This window comes from Pelophylax lessonae (genome assembly GCF_965119305.1).
Source record: "Pelophylax lessonae genome assembly, chromosome: 7".
NCBI classification, from domain to species: domain Eukaryota; kingdom Metazoa; phylum Chordata; class Amphibia; order Anura; family Ranidae; genus Pelophylax; species Pelophylax lessonae.
Window position 1 is genome coordinate 117,295,796 of NC_138774.1, and position 16,202 is coordinate 117,311,997.

General features: G+C 48.0%; 1 protein-coding gene across 2 annotated transcripts in view; it reads left to right on the forward strand.

Moving 5' to 3' along the window:
- Window positions 1-16,202, forward strand: part of STK26 (serine/threonine kinase 26) — a gene marked incomplete at its 3' end in the record, with an annotated part of 321,958 nt that overhangs the window by 268,003 nt on the left and 37,753 nt on the right. The gene's annotated exons all lie outside the window — the stretch shown is intronic.

Consider the following 16,202-nt stretch of genomic DNA (forward strand, 5'->3'; position numbering starts at 1 on the left):
AATTAGTGGCGTCACCCTTTGGTCTTGCCTCAGCTCCTCGGGTGTTCACAAAAGTGTTGGCCCCAGTGTTAGCCTTGCTCAGGCAGAGGGGGATCACATTACTGGGGTACCTGGACAATCTCCTTCTGCGAGCAGATTCTCCATCTGTCTTAAGACTATCTGGACATCACTGTGCCAACTCTGCAAGAGTTTGGCTGGATGCTGAATTTTCAGAAATCAGCTCTGACTCCGTCCAAAAACCTGAACCATCGGTGCCTGAATTTGGATTCAGCCTCAGACGGGGGGTTTGTTCCGGAGGCGAAATTGCTGAAGTTACAGCATGCGAGTCGGCTCTTGTTGTCCAACCGTCGGTCGTCTCTCAGAACTTACATGCAAGTGCTGGGCTTGATGGTCTCCATCTTCGAGGCGGTTCTGTTTGCTCAGTTCCATACCTGGCCTCTGCAAAAGGAGATTCTTGCCAAATGGGACAAGAATTCTCAATCTCTGGACATTCTGATCCTGTGGTGCGAGGGGATCCTTTGGTGGCTCCGTTCCCCGGCTCTTCGACGAGAGAAGTCCTTTCTTCCCCTGTATTTGACAGTGGTTACTATGGACTCCGGGTGGGGAGGTGTCTTGAGCATGGATTCCGCTCAAGGGGTTTGGACTCGAGATGAGTCCAGTCTGCCGATCAATATCCTTGAGATGCGGGTGATCCGTCTTTGCCTGTCCTTGTGGACGGATTGTTTGTGGGGGTGCCTGGTAAGAATTCAGTCGGACAATACCACGGCTGTGGCATATGTCAATCAAGGAGGCACCAAAAGTGCCCTAGCTGCCAGAGAAGCAGCCGGTATTCTAAGGTGGGCAGAACGATATGTTCCACCCCTCTCTGCTGTGTACATTCCAGGGGGGGGGGGGGACTGGCAGGCAGACTACCTCAGTCAGCAGGCCCTGAGACCGGGCGTATGGTCTCCTCACCTGAAAGTGTTTCAACAACTGTCTCCGGTGGGGGACTCCAGATGTGGTCCCTCAGTTCCTTTTTGGTGTCCCATCTGCTGGAGTTTCTACAACAAGGTCTAAATCGTTTGGCTCTGGGCACCATCAAGATCCAGATTTCTGCCTTGGCAAATTTTTTCCAATGGCCGTTGACTGCAAATGCTTTGGTTCACATTTTTTTATTTAGGGGGTTCGCCACTTGGCTCCTCTGGTAAGGTCTCTGGTACCTCTGTGGGACCTCAATTTGGTACTGTTGATTCTTCAAAGATCGTCTTTTAAAAATATTGGTGAACTTTCTTTGCTTACTGTCACAGAAGATAGCTTTTTTTGGTGGCTATTACTTCTGCATGCAGGGTGTGGGAACTGGCTGCGTTGTCCTGTCGGTCAACTTATCTGGTAGTTCACAGGGATAAAGTGGTGCTACGTCCCTGTCATTCATTCATTTCCACTTGAATGAAAACAGTGTTTCCTTCCTTGTGCCCTAAGCCGAAACATCCTAAAGAAATTGCTTTGCATATTCCCTGGATGTGGTTTGGGCAATCGGGGGGTGTACCTAGCAGTTTACAGGTACACCCCCCCCCCCTGGGCTTACGGATGGATCTCGTAAGGGGCAGGCCGCATCTACTGCAACCATTTCCAGATGGATCAGGCAGATGGTGGTGCAGGCCTATTCCATTAAGGGTCAGGCTCCTCCTTTCCCTGTTAAGGTGCATTCTACAAGGGCGCTTAGTGCCTCCAGGGCCTTCCAGCACCAGGCGTCAGTTGTTCAGGTGTGCAAGGCGGCCACATGGTCATCTAGTCATACATTCACCAAGTTTTACAAGGTGGATGCACTCGCATCTGCGGATGCTGCGTTCGGCACAAAGTTTTGCAGACTGCTGTTGCAGAGGCTCCTGCCTCTTGAGGGTGTATTCTTTTGTGTTGAACTCCAGTTGTTCCTGGTTGAGCTCCTGGTTTACCTGGTTGGCTACGTTTAGCTCTTTTTGGGAATTATGTGCATTGCTGTGTTTTTCCTACCTCCCATGTTGACACTGCTTTTGACGTGCCAAGGGTCAAAGAAGATATGGAGCTGTATCCATTAATGAACGAAAGAGAAAACTGGATTTTTGTCTTACAGTAAAATCCTTTTCTCTAAAGTTCATTGAGACACAGCACCTACCCCTCTTTTGAGTTGGGTTTTGTATTCTTCGGACACTGCTTGTTGCAACCTGAAGCCCTATAGCAGGAAGTGGGAAATATACCCTCTAGGGGCGTAGTCAAGTTATGTTTCCGCCTAGTTCTACTGTTATGGAGAGCAGCATGACCCAAGGGTCAAAGAAGATATGGAGCTGTGTCCGTCAGTGAACATCAGAGAAAAGGATTTTACGGTAAGACAAAAATCCAGTTTTCTCTTGCGTCATCTGACAGACGCAGCCAATTTCATCACTATTGGGTAATGGTGCCCTCTGCAGGAACAGGCTAGGTAGTGAAACTTCATTAAAATGGTTTAACTAGACACATCTTAGGGGCTGTCCCTCTCGACATTACCCTTAGACGCTTGGGGCTTACTAATCAGTTTTTTTGCTGCCTAGCTCAGGAGTAGGACCTAGGTTACCCTGCTAGGACTCCGGTCTCCAGTCTCTATTTTTTCTTTTGGTTGAAGCACTTGTTCGCTCCGTTAGGGAGACTTTGAACATTGATGAGCCCGCCCTGTCAGGTAAGGGGGTTTCCTTCAGGTCCCACAAAGCCCAGACATTGGGTTAGGTTTTCCCCTGCCCCGAGGAGTTTCACGATATCGTGAACGAGCAGTGGCGTCGAGTTAGCTGTTACCCCTTTGTGGACCCTGTTTCCAATCGCTGGGTGGTGTCACCTAAGGTGGACTACACTATTTCCAGGTTAAATAAATCCACGGTGGTTACCGTGGAGGACTCCCCAGTGTTTAAAGACCCGATGGATAGGCCACATGTACTTGGTGGTGGGCTCACTCCTCAAGCCGGTGTTCGTGTCCGTGCTGGTTTCTCAGAAGGTTACGGAATGGATCAAGGTGCTTAAGCGCAACATGCTGGTGGAGTCGGTTCCCCCGACTCATCGAACTCACGGACCAAATGGCCCAGGCAATGGTGTACCTGTGTGACGCAGCCCTGGACGAGGCTCCCCTGGCCGCCAGATTGTCTGCGGTGGGGATTGCACTCCGCCGCATGGTGTGGCTGAAGAGCTGGTCGGCAGACCATGCCTCTAAAAAAAATCCGTCTGATATCCCCTAATTGGGGGAACGCCTTTTTGGAGACTCCTTGGATGAGATTGTCAAGGGTCTCATTGGGGGGTAAGAGTACCCTCCTGCCCCAATCCGCGAAGAGTAAAAAAACCCCACACGCGGCAGGGTTCTTCCTTTAAGGCTCACCGGGGGCTTCTTCGTGCCTCTGGGGTGCAGGAAAAAGTTAAACCCTTCAGAGCCTCCAGAGAGGATGATACGGCTTGGTCGGATGAGTCCGAGCATAGCCAGTCCGGTTCGGAGGACACCCTCACCTTCGGGGGTGGGGGACAGTCTGCGTTGCCATCCGCAACCCGGGGTGTGTCTGGTTCAGGACCCATGGGTTCACAAACAAATTCGTTCTGGGTTCAAGCCCCGCAGACAGGTTTTTTTCCACCATGTTTATCCTCAGGATAGTTTGTGGGCTCCCAGGGAGGCGGTGCGGGCTCTGCTTGGGCGATCTTCTCTTCCGCTCCATGTCCTGGAGTTCAGGGCGTTCAAACTCTGCCTGTTCCTTGGACGCCTCGGCTGCACGACCTCGGGTGCAGTCCGCCGTTGCCTCGGCTGTGGCTTACGTCGATCATCAAGGGGGCACTTGGAGTGACCGGGCGGCCATGGAAGTGACCAGGTTTCTGATTTGGGCCGAGGCTCACGTTCCAGCTATCTCTGCTGTTCATGTTCCCTGAGTGGAGAACTGACAGGCGGACTTTGAGTCATCAGTCCTTGGATCAGGTTGAAGGGTCCCTGCATCCGGAGGTGTTTTCGGCTCCTGTGTGCCTGCTGGGAAGGTTCCTGGCCAGGGCTCGAGATCTTCTAGCAGACGCCACAGACGCTTTGGTGGTGCCTTGGCATCGGTATCAGCTGATTTATGCCTTTCACCCGATTCTACTGTTTGCCAGGTTCCTCCGTAGGTAGGCGTTTGAACAGGTGCAAGGGATTCTGGTGGCCCCAGACTGGCCTCGTCTGTCTTGGTACGCAGACCTCGTCCAGATAGTCATCAAGCCTCCCTGGCGACTACCTCTGAGAGAAGATCTGCTGTCTCAAGGGCCGATCTTCAATACTGCTTTATGTTCTCTGGCTTTAACGGCATGGAGGTTGAAGGCCAGGTGTTGAGAGACTGGGGTCTCTCTGATGATATTCCTACCTTGCTGAGAAGGCTACCTCCAGGATGATTTATCATCGTACCTGGAAGGCGTACATTGCCTGCTGTGAATCACAAGGGTTGCATCCTCGCTCCTTTTCAGTGGCGAGGGTCCTAGCTTTCTTGCAGGAAGGTGTGGAACAGCGTTTGGCATTAAGTACGATTAAAGATCAGGTGTCGGCCTTGGCCATTTTCTTCCAGCGTCCCTTGGCGACTAATTTCCTGATTCGTGCCTTTATTCAAGGGGTGCGTCATCTGGCTCCTCCACTTAGGGCTCCTTTGCCTCCGTGGGATTTGAATATGGTTTTGTCCGTTTTGCAATGACCTCCCTTTGAAAACATCATAGAAATACCTCTGCCTGTGTTGTCCCAGAAAGTTGCTTTTCTGGTGGCTATTACTTCTGCTCTGTGTGTGGCGGCTCTGTCCTGCCGCTCGCCTTACCTGGTCGTTCATAGGGATAAGGTTGTTCTGCGACCCAATCTTTTCTCCCTCAGGTGGTGTCTGCCTTCCACCTCAATGAAAATATTGTTTTGCCTTTGCTTTGTGCGAAGCCTAAGCATCCCAAGGAATTTGCCTTGCATTAGTTGGATGTGGTTCGGGTGATCAGGGCTTACCTGTCGACCACGGAATCCTTTCGGAAGTCTGATTCCCTGTTTGTCCTTCCTGAGGGACCTGTATCTCACGCTCTTTGCGAATAGGTACCCTGAGCATAGGGGGATCCTTAAGTAGTGCCAAAAATCCTTTTTGTACTGCAGGGTCTCCTTTTTCCTGTGGAGCCTCTGGGTCACATCTCCCCTACTGATGACCCCCTCATGAAGGTGGCAGGTCCCTCAGAACCCCAGCTTCCCATGGTTGCGCTGACGGCAGTCCTTCAGTCCTTAGTATCCCAGGTGGAAGTGGCTAGTGGGCAAAGGTGCAGTAGAAAGTGTTCCCTGCGCAGTCTTTCTCATCTGATTCTGAACCTGATACCGCCGTGGACATGACCCGTCCAGGGGTACTTAATATCACACCGTCCGATAGTGAGGATGATTCCGCCACGGTAGTAGCAGTAAATGACAAAGTGCTGTTAGACTCACTTATTTCTGCAGTTCATGAAACTTTTAAAAATGGAGGATGTGGCCATGGACATGGCAGTGTCTTTTGATAGACACAAGTCACCTCGCACAGCTAAGGTGTTTCCTTATCTTCCTTATTTTGATTTGGTTGATCTATAATGAGCAACCCTTTGTGGTCCCCAAACTTTTCTCAGTATATTACCCCTTTGAGTAATCAAAAAAAAAAAAAAAAGTGGATCTCTTCTATCTCCGAAGAAACGGAGGCACCGCAGTTCTCTGCTGTTGATTTGCAAGGGGTTGTTTCACACGTTATTGATGTAGTTACGTTCTATCCTATATCTGGGGGTCGGCCTGCTATTCCAGACCTTGGGTCTTTTTAGAGCTCCTCCAGCTGCAAAGTGTTTTTTTTTTTTTTAATTTTACCAGCTATTTGAGTCCTTCCTTTATCCAAACTAGGAACACACCGATGGGTTCTGGGTCCCCCTGGGTGTCAGAATTTTCCCCATTGAGAGAGAATTTTTAAATTGGTCTGTTCCCATTGTATATACACCAGAGACCTACCTTAACACTAGTACCTCTAAAATGGCTGGGGGGAAATTTTGATATTCCACTGACCAGGCAGCTAGAGTCCCTCCCTAAATTGCAGTTTTAATTGACTGGTGTGGCCCTCCATGTGTTGGCAGTAACTTTAATCTTTCATACATTCTAAGAATGGGTATATTTCCATGCTCCTGCAGACTTGTATAGCTGCCAGTCCATACCTCTCCTACAGGCAGACATTTACTGAAGAGCAGGAAGATCAGTGAGCTTTAAAACCTCATCCGTGCCCTTACAGTTCATTGAGAACTACAAGCGGTCTGCCGTAATGGCAGACAATTGTAGTTAATTGACAGAAATGTGAATGAATGGCACGGCTGTGTGGGCAGAGCCCCCCATTGCTGCACAGTTTTTAAATTGACACTGGATGTGAGGAGAACCACCCCTGCCTGTTGTCGCGAGGGTTGGCATTGGGGACTACTGGAGCATGTCACACCCTAAATATGGGTGCTCCCACAGGTGAACTTATCCTTTAACCACTTAAAGTTCAGAAGGTTTTACACCGTTAATGATCAGGCCATTTTTTTGCAATTTGGCACCGTGCAAATTTAACTGGTAATTGCGCGGTTGTTGCAATGCTGTGCCCAAACAAAATGTATGACCTTTTTGTTTCCCACAAATAGAGCTTTCTTTCAGTGATATTTGATCACCACTGGGATTTTTATTTTTTATGATATAAACGAAAAAATACAGAATATTTTGAGAATTTTTAAGTATCCAATCAACTCAATTTTTGTCATACATTTAGGCCAAAATGTCTTTGGAAAAAAAAAAAATCTCAATAAGCGTATATTGGTTTGCGCAAAAGTTATAGCGTCTACAAACTATGGTATATACAGTGAATCCGGAAAGTATTCACAGCATTTCACCTTTTCCACATTTTACGTTAGCCTTATTCCAAAATTCATTATTTTCCTCAAAATTCTACAAACCATGCCCCATAATGGCAACATGAGAGAATTTTGTTTGAAATATTTGCAAATATATTAAAAAAAAAAAAAATCCAAAAAATCACATGTACATAAGTATTCACAGCCTTTGTCATGACACTCAAAATTGAGCTCGGGTGCATCCTGTTTACACTAATTATCCTTGATGTTTCTACAACTTGATTGGAGTCCACCTGTAGTAAATTCAGTTGATTAGACATTATTTGGAAAGGCACACATCTGTCTATATAAGGTCCCACAGTTTACAGTACATGTCAGAGCACAAATCAAGCCTTGAAGTCCAAGGAATTGTCTGTATACCTTCGAGACAGGATTGTTTCAAGGCACCGATCTGAGGAAGGGTACAGAAAAATTTCTGCAGCATTAAAGGTCCCAATGAGCACAGTGGCCTCTTTTAATCTGTAAATGGAAGAAGTTTGGAACCACCAGGACTCGTCCTAGAGCAGGCCGCCTGACCAAACAGAGCGATCGGGGGAGAGAATGGCCTTAGGGAGGTGACAAAGAACACAATGGTCACTGACCAAGCTCCAGCATGTCTGTGGAGGGACGAGAACCTTCCAGAAGAACGACTATCTCTGCAGCACTCCACCAATCAGGCCTGTATGGTAGACTGACCTGATAGAAGCCACTCCTTAGTAAAAGGCACATGGCAGACTGCCTGGAGTTTGCCAAAAGGCACCTGACGGACTCTGACCTTGAGAAACAAAATGTTCTGGTCTGATGAAACAAAGATTGAACTATTTAGCCTGAATGGCAAGCGTAATGTCTGAAAGGAAACCAGCCACCACTCATCAACTAGCTAACACCATCCTTACCATGAAGCATGGTGGTGGCAGCATCATGCTGTGGGCATGTTTTCCAGTGGCAGGAACTGGGAGACCAGTCAGAATTGAGGGAAAGATCAATGCAGCAATATACAGAGACATCCTTGATGAAAACATGCTCCAGAGTGCTTTGGACCTCAGACTGGGGGGAAGGTTTATCTTCCCCACCCAAGCACACATCCAAGATAACAAAGGAGTGGCTACAGGACAACTCTGTGAATGTCCTTGAGTGGCCCAGCCAGAGCCCAGACTTAAAACAGATTAAACATCTCTGGAGATATCTGAAAATGGCTGCGTACAGACGTTCCCCATTCAACCCTGAGAGATCCTGCAAAGAATTGGAGAAACTGACCAAAAATAGGCCAAGCTTGTAGCATCATACTCAAAAATACTTGAGGCTGTATTTGGTGCCAAAGGTGCTTCAACAAAGTATTGAGCAAAGGAAGTGAATACCTATGTACATGGTATTTTTTTCCTTTTATTTTTAATAACTTTGCCAAGATTTTAACGTTGTCATGGGGTATTGTTTGTAGAATTTTGAGTAAATATAGAATTTAAGCAATTTTGAAATAAGGCTGTAACATAACAAAATGTGGAAAAAGTGAAGTGCTGTGAATACTTTCCAATTTCACTGCATACTGTAATTTACGCAGCTTTTGCTTTGAGTGCCTATCTCATTCCTTGAAGCGCTAACATGGCAGGACAGTACAAACCCCCCCCCCCCCAAAATTACCACTTTCTGGAAAGATGCCCAAAGGAATTCTCTGAGAGGCATGTTGAGCCCATTGAATATTACATTTTTTATGTCACAAGTGTTTAAAAAAATGACCAAAAAATTTTTTTTCACACAGAGTTGTCGTTGAAATGATATATTGCTCACACATGCCATGGGTATATGCGGAATACCACCCCAAAATACATTCAGCTGCTTCTCCTGAGTACAGGGATACCACGTGAGACTTTTTGGCAGCCTAGCTGCATACAGGACCCCGAAAACCAATCACCGCCTTCAGGCTTTCTAAGGGTGATTATTTCTCATTTTACTTCCTCACTACCTATTACATTATATTATATAATACCATTACACTATTTTTTAGGAGGCCCGGAAATGCCAAGATAGCACAAACCCCCCCCCAATGACCCCTTTTTGGAAAGCAGACACTCGAAGTGATTCGCTGAGAGGCATGTTTAGTCCATGGAATATTTTGTTTTGCCACAAGTTTCTGGAAAATTACAAAAAAAGTTTTTATTTATTGACGATAAGGACCTAATTCCCTGCCGGGGTTTTTGGTCCTGGCAATTTTTTCCTTTTTTAAATGTTTTTTTTTTCCCCTTCGAGATCTACAATTAGTTGCCGGACTGGGCGACGGGCTGGATATCTAGATACAGCGGTCCCCTCAGTCTGGCTAGCTGGACGGGGACTGGCCTGGGAGTTAAAGACCTCACGGGGTTGCATATGACCGGTCTCTGCCTGAGTCGCATCCTTCCTCCCGGCTGACAGAATTTCGATTGGGGAGGAGGGTTGTGTCTGGAGCTGTGCCCACCTGGTTTCTGGTATGGGGATTCGCGATCTCCCTTCTCCCCCTGGTGGATTTTGGGGTGGACGTGGGCTCCTCTCTGGGACCGTCGGACCTGTAGGTTCCCCTCCTTCTCCCTCAAACCCCCCCCGTTGTTGGTACCTGTGTTTATCTGGTAACCCTCCACAATCTGAGGTAGGTTTTGGGATAATGACGAGCTGGTGTGCTGCACTGTACTGGTAGGGGTGGCGCCCCACCAGCAGCTGGTCTTCTTGGCTGGAAGGGGGGGGGCGCGGCACTGGCTGCTATGGGAGTCCTGTGCCCGGTCCCCCCTCTTCTTGTTGGACACGGATCCCTCCTGGGTCCCTGGGAGCCTCGTGGAGCCATGCGCAGCGGCCATTTCCCCGTGGGGTGGTGATTTTGGAGGGGTCCCTCCCTCTCTCTGCTGCAGGTTGTGGGTGCTCTTTTTGCTGGTGACCTGGTGGTGCTGCTGGCATGGTAGGGGTGTCCCTTAGCGGTGCTAGACACTTTTTGTGGTGGTTCCCCTCTTTACTGATGGACGTTTCAGGTCCCTCGGTGGTGGCATCCCTTTATCGGGGGGACTTTCTTGAGTCTGTCGACATCCAAGGATGCTTACCTGCACATTCCAATATGTGCTGGACACCAGCGCTTCCTCTGATAATGCTCTTTTCCCACACTGTTGGTGGCGTTGCCACTTGGCCTCGCCTCCACTTCTCCTTCACAAAGAGTTGGCCCTGGTTTCTCGTGTTTCTATGTCAGCTGGGGATTGCGATACTGGGCTACCTGGATGACCTCTTGTGAGCAGAATCCTCGGCTGCCCTGATTGACGACGTGGAGATCCCTATACAGACCCTGAAGGAGTTTGGTTGGCTTCGAAAGTACGAGAAGTCTGCTCTGATTCCATCTAGAAAACTGGATTATCTGGGTCTGACTCTGAATTCAGCTCTAGCCAGAGTGTTCCTTCCTCTGGACAAGCCCCAGAAGTTGCATGCTGCGATTCACCTGCTGCTGTCCAGCAGATGTCCTCCCTCCGGACTTGCATGCGGGTGCTGGGCCTGAAGATATCTTTCTTTTGAGACCGTTCTGTTTTCACAGTTCCATACGAGTTCCCTTCAAAGGGAGATTCTGGTAAAATGGGACAAGTGTCCGAGGTATCTGGACAATCTTATTCGGCTGTATCAGGAAACCAAGGGGTCTCTGATCTGGTGGCTTTGCTGTTCGGCAGAGCAAATCCTTTCTCCCCTTGTATTGGACAGCAGTCACCACAGATGCCAGTCTGGTTGGGGAGGTGTCCTGGGATTGAGCTCCGCTCAGGATTGTTGGACGCTGGAAGAGTCCAGACTACTGATCAAGGTCTTTGAACTTCAGGCGATCAGGCTGTGCCAGGATCACTGGACTGATCAACTCTGTGGGCTTCCGGTGCAGATCCAGTGGGCCAATGCCACAGCAGTGGCTTATGTCTATTACCAGGGCGGAACAAAGAGTGTGGCAGCCCTGGAAGTAGCCAGCATTCTCTGGTGGGTAGAACGTTTAGTTCCGCCCCCCTCCGTCGTACACATTCCAGGAGTGGAAAATCTGGCAGGGGGACTATCTGTCGGCAGGGCGTTGATCCAAGGGGAGTGGTCCCTTCATCTGGACATGTTTCATCAGATATGTCTCCAGTAGGGCACTCCTGGAGTGGATCTGTTGGCATACCGAGATTTGTGACAAGATCACGGGATTGTCTGGCAGATGCCACAGACGCTCTGGTGGCCCCTTGGGGCCAGTATCGTCTGATTTATGCTTTTCCTCCCTTCGAAGCTCTGTCGTGGCTTTTGGGCAGGATCGAGACCAAGGGGATTCCGATCCCTCTAGTGGCCCTGGACTGGCCTTCTTGCTTTTGTTATGCCGACCTGGTGCGACTGGTTGCCGACGTCCCTTGGAGATTGCGTCTCAAGGAGTATATACTGTCCCAAAGGCCAATCTTCCGTCCTGCTTTACATTCGCTGGCTTTGATGGCTTGGCTGATAAAAGCTAGTTGTTGGATATGTTTGCCTGGGTCTGTGATTCTGACACTGCTGAAGGCTAGGAAGTCTACCTCTAGGAAGATCTACCATCGTACTTGAAAAGAGTACATTTCGTGGTGTGAGTCGATTGGAGTTAACCCTTGTTGTTTTTCCGTGGCTCGGATTTTGACTTTCATTCAACGAGGTGTTGAGCAGAAATTAAATTGGATACCATCAAGGGCCAGGTGTCAGCTTTGGCGGTCTTCTATTAGCAACCCCTGGCCACACACTCCCTGGTGCATACCTTTTTATTCAGGAGGTTCGACATCTGACTCTTCTACCGTCTTGGGATCTGCACTTGGTGCTTTCAGTTCTCCAGAAGCCTACCTTTGAAAATATTCGGGAGATTCCCCTGCTTACACTGTCCCAGAAGGTGGTCTTTTTAGTGGCTATCACATCTGCTTGCAGAGTTATCTTGTCATACCCTCTATTTGGCGGTCTACAAAGATAAGGTGGTTCTTTGCCCATGTCCGTCGTTCCTTCCTAAGGTATCTCTGATTTCCATTTGAATGAGGACATTGTGTTGCCTTCTCTGTGTCTCTTCCCTGGATGTGGTTCGGTCAATTTGGGTGTATTTGGCAGTCATGGAGTCCGTTTGGAGGTCAGACTTACTGTTTCGTATTCACAAACGGGCCAAGAAAAGGACTGTCTGCTTCTTCTGCAACCATTTCCGGATAGAATAAGCCAGAGTCACCGTCTGTCTGATCCATCAGGTGTCATGGTCGTCCTTTCCCTGTCACGGCGCTCTCTGCTCGGGCTCTTAGCGCTTCTTGGGCCTGCCGTCTTCCACCATCAGTGGCGCAGGTTTGCAAGGCTGCCACTTGGTCGTCGGTGCAAACTTTAAATTTACAAAGTGGAATTTGCAGATTCTTTATTTGACTGCAAAGTTTTGCAGGCTGTGAAGAGGGTCTTATCCATCTTTGGAGGTGTATTGTTCAGGTTGGGCTCCAGTTGTTGTTTGAGCTCCTGTTTACCTGGTTGGCTATTGTGTTTAGCCTTGGGACTTTTTGTTGTCCCACACCTCCATACCTGGACCCTATAAAGGTTGCACAGGCAGTCCAATTTCAATTTTTCCAGGATGGCACATCACTATGTGCCATTGCCAGAAGGTTTGCTGTCTCCCAGCACAGTCTCAAGAGCATTGAGGTGATTCTAAGAGAGCCGAACAGGGCCGTAGAAAGTCCTTAACCCATCAGCAGGACCAGTATCCTGCTGTTTGCTTTGTCTCCCAGCACAGTCTCAAGAGCATGGGGGGGATTCCAGGAGACAGGCAGTTACCCTAGGAGAGCTGGACAGGGCCGTAGAAGGTCCTTAACCCAACAGCAGGACCAGTATCTGCTCCTTTGTGCAAGAAGGAACCAGATGAGCACTGCCAGAGCCCTACAAAATGACCTCCAGCAGGCCACTGGTGTGAATGTCTCACTAAACAATCTGAATCCGACTTCATGAGGGTGGCATGAGGACCTGACGTCCTCTAGTGGGCCCTGTGCTCACTGCCCAGCACCATAGAGCTTGATTGGCATTTGCCATTGAGCCCCAGAATTGGCAGGTCTGCCATTGGTGCCCCGTGCATTTTACAGATGAGAGCAAGTTCACCTGAGCACCTGAAAGACGTGAAAAGGTCTGGAGAAGCCGCGTGGAATGTACTGCCTGTAACATTGTTCAGCAATGACTGGTTTGGTGGTGGATCAGTGATGGACAAACAGACCTCTACAGGCTAGATAATCGTGCCCTGATTGCCATTAGGTTTGGGGATAAAATCTTTGGACTCTAGACCCTACTGCAGTGGGTTCTTCCTGGTGCATGACAATGCCCGCCCTCATGTGGCAAGAGTATGCAGGTAGTTCCTGGAGGATGAAGGAATTAAATGGCACCCACACTTGCCTGACCTAAATACAATAGAACATCTCTGGGACATTGTTTCAGTCCATCCGACGCCGCTAGGATGCACCTCAGTCTGTTTAGGAGCTCAATGATGCCCTGGTCCAGATCTGAGAGGAAATGCCCCAGGACACTATCCATCGTCTCTTTAGGAGCATGCCCTGACGTTGTCAGGCATGCATACAAGCACGTGGGGGCCATACGAACTGAGTACCGTTTTGAGTTGCTGCAAAATGGACTAGCCTGCTTCATAATTTTTTTTCACTTTGATTTTCGGGGTGGCTTTGAATTCAGCCCTCTGTAGGTTTATCCTTTTCATTTCCTGTCAAACGATGTGGCATCCTTTCGTTCCGAACACATTACCAAGTCAATATCAGTAGAGATATCCAGCATGATATTTTTACCCATTGATATCTGATGTGTTTTCTTGTTTCTTGAAAGAGTCCAGACTATCGATCAATGTTTTAGAACTCCGAGCAATCAGACTGTACCTGGACCATTGGACGGACTATGTTGAGGGATGTCCAGTGCGCATTCAGTCGGACAATGCCACGGCCATGGCTTTTGTCAATCACCAAGGGGCACAAAGTGTCCTGGCAGCTCGGGAGGTAGCCAGCATTCTAAGGTGGGCAGAACGGTTCGCTACAGCTCTCTCCACCGTATACATTCCCCGAGGATTACCTCAGTCGTCAGATGTTGGACCAAGAGGAAAGGTCCCTTCATCCGGAGGGGTTTCATCAGTTGTCTCCGGTGGGCATCCCCGAGGTGGATCTGGCGTCTCTGCATAACAGAAAGTGCAGAGGTTTGTGACTCGGTCACGGGATCCTCTGGCAGACGCCACAGGTGCGCTGGTGGTGCAGTGGGGTCAGTATCGTCTGATTTACGCCTGCCTTCCTCGCAAGCTTCTGCCAAGACTTCTATGCAGGATCGAGGCAGAAGGGATTCCTGTCATCTTAGTGGCTCCGGACTGCCCTCGCCGGACTTGGTGCGTCGATCTGGTGCGGCTGGTCACTGGCGTTCCTTGGAAGCTTCCTCTCAGGGAGGATCTGCTGTCCCAATCTTCCATCCTCCTTTAGTCGCTTGCTTTGACAGCTTGGCCGTTGAATGCGAGTTGCTGATAAAGGTTTATCTAAATCAGTGATTCCAACTACTTTAAAAGCTAGGAAATCTATTTTTAGGATGATCTACCATCGTATGTCAGAGACGTATATTGCGTGGTTTGAGTCTCTTGGGGGTTCATCCTCGCTCCTTCTCGTGGTTCGGATTTTGACCTTCCTGGAACGGGGGGTTGAACAGATATTTGCCTTGAGTACCATCAAGGGCCAGGTGTCGGCTTTAGTGGTCTTCTTCCAACCACCCTTGGCCACACACACTACCTTGTGCATACCTTTCTTCAGGGTGTCTGAAATTTTGGTTCCTTCAGTGTGGTCTCCGTTTTGACCTCAATTTGGTGCTTTCGGTCCTACAAAAGCCTCCTTTTAAGAATCTTTGGGAGATTCCCTTGCTCGCGCTGGCTCATAAGGTGGTATGTTTGGTGGCTATCACCTCTGCGCGCAGGGTGTCGTAATTTTCAGCGTTATCCTGTCATTCACTTTACTTGGTGATTCACAGAGATAAGGTGGTTCTTCGCCCCTGCCCATCATTCCTCTCAAAGGTTGTCTCTGACTTCATTTTGAATGAAGATATGTTGCCTTCCCTGTGTCCCAGGCGAAAGATCCCATGTAAACTTGCCTTGAATGTGGTCCGGGTGAGTAGGGTGCACCTGGCAGTTAAGGAGTCTTTTAGGAAATCAGACTCACTATTTGTGCTCATGGATGGGCCTCGGAAAGGGTTGTCCGCTTCCTCTGTGACCATTTCCAGGTGGATCAGACAGACGGTGATACAGGCCTAGTTCATCAACGGTCAGGTCCCACCTTAGTATAATAAGGTTAAAAAAAACTTCTGCCATTAGAACCACTGATTCCTTACCAGGACTACATGTTCCATGAGGCATTGCTCCTTTCACATTCACAAGTTCTCAGGCACTTACAGCTCAGAACACCATCCATACATGTCAGTATGTATGCTGCACTGTGTCTTCTGACATGTATGGATGGTGTACTGAGCTTGTATGTGTGCTTCACTGTATTTCCTGATATGTAAACAAATGCATTCTGTATGCAGGCCAACTAATCGGCTGACCAACTAATCGACTATGAAAATTGTTGACTATTTTCAAAATCGATTAGTTGTCAGTTAATCGAATAGTTGTTTCGGCCCTAGACCTCGGAACCTTTTTCTGTTTACTACATGACATTGTTACTCTTTTAGGCAGTCATGTGGGACCTGTTTTTTAGTGGGTTTTGGTTTCACAGCCTTTTGCAAATTCAGACTTTGTTCTTTTGAGTGGAGTCATTCCCCTTTGGTAGTTATCTCTTCTTTAACAAAGAAAAGGAACAAGGGCGCCAAGTCATAAAGGTAGATGAACAGCTGTGTAATTTAATATATATATATATATATTTTACATATTATATGTGTGTATATATATATATATATATATATATATATATATATATATATATATATATATATATATATATATATATATATGTATATACATACTTGGCGCCCTTGTTCCTTTTCTTTGTTACATGTTTGGAGGGTATCCCTACCTCCTTGAGGAGCTGCCTTTCTAATCTTCACCCCAGTACCCTGATTTGGACTTTTTGTACTCTTTCATCAGCAAGGATCCATTCACTCGGGATCATCGCATGATTGAATAGGACTTCTACACATTTGAGGTTCTTGTATCTTGTTTGCCCTGTAATATTTCCATTGTCACTCAATTCACTTTTTTTTTTTTTTTTATTTATTTAATTTATTCATTTTATCCATTTAATTTTATTCACATTTACATTTGTGATTTCATCTGTGGCACCACTGGTCATGTGGTCCCTTCCAGAATGGTCCAGTGAGCACTGATTCACGGA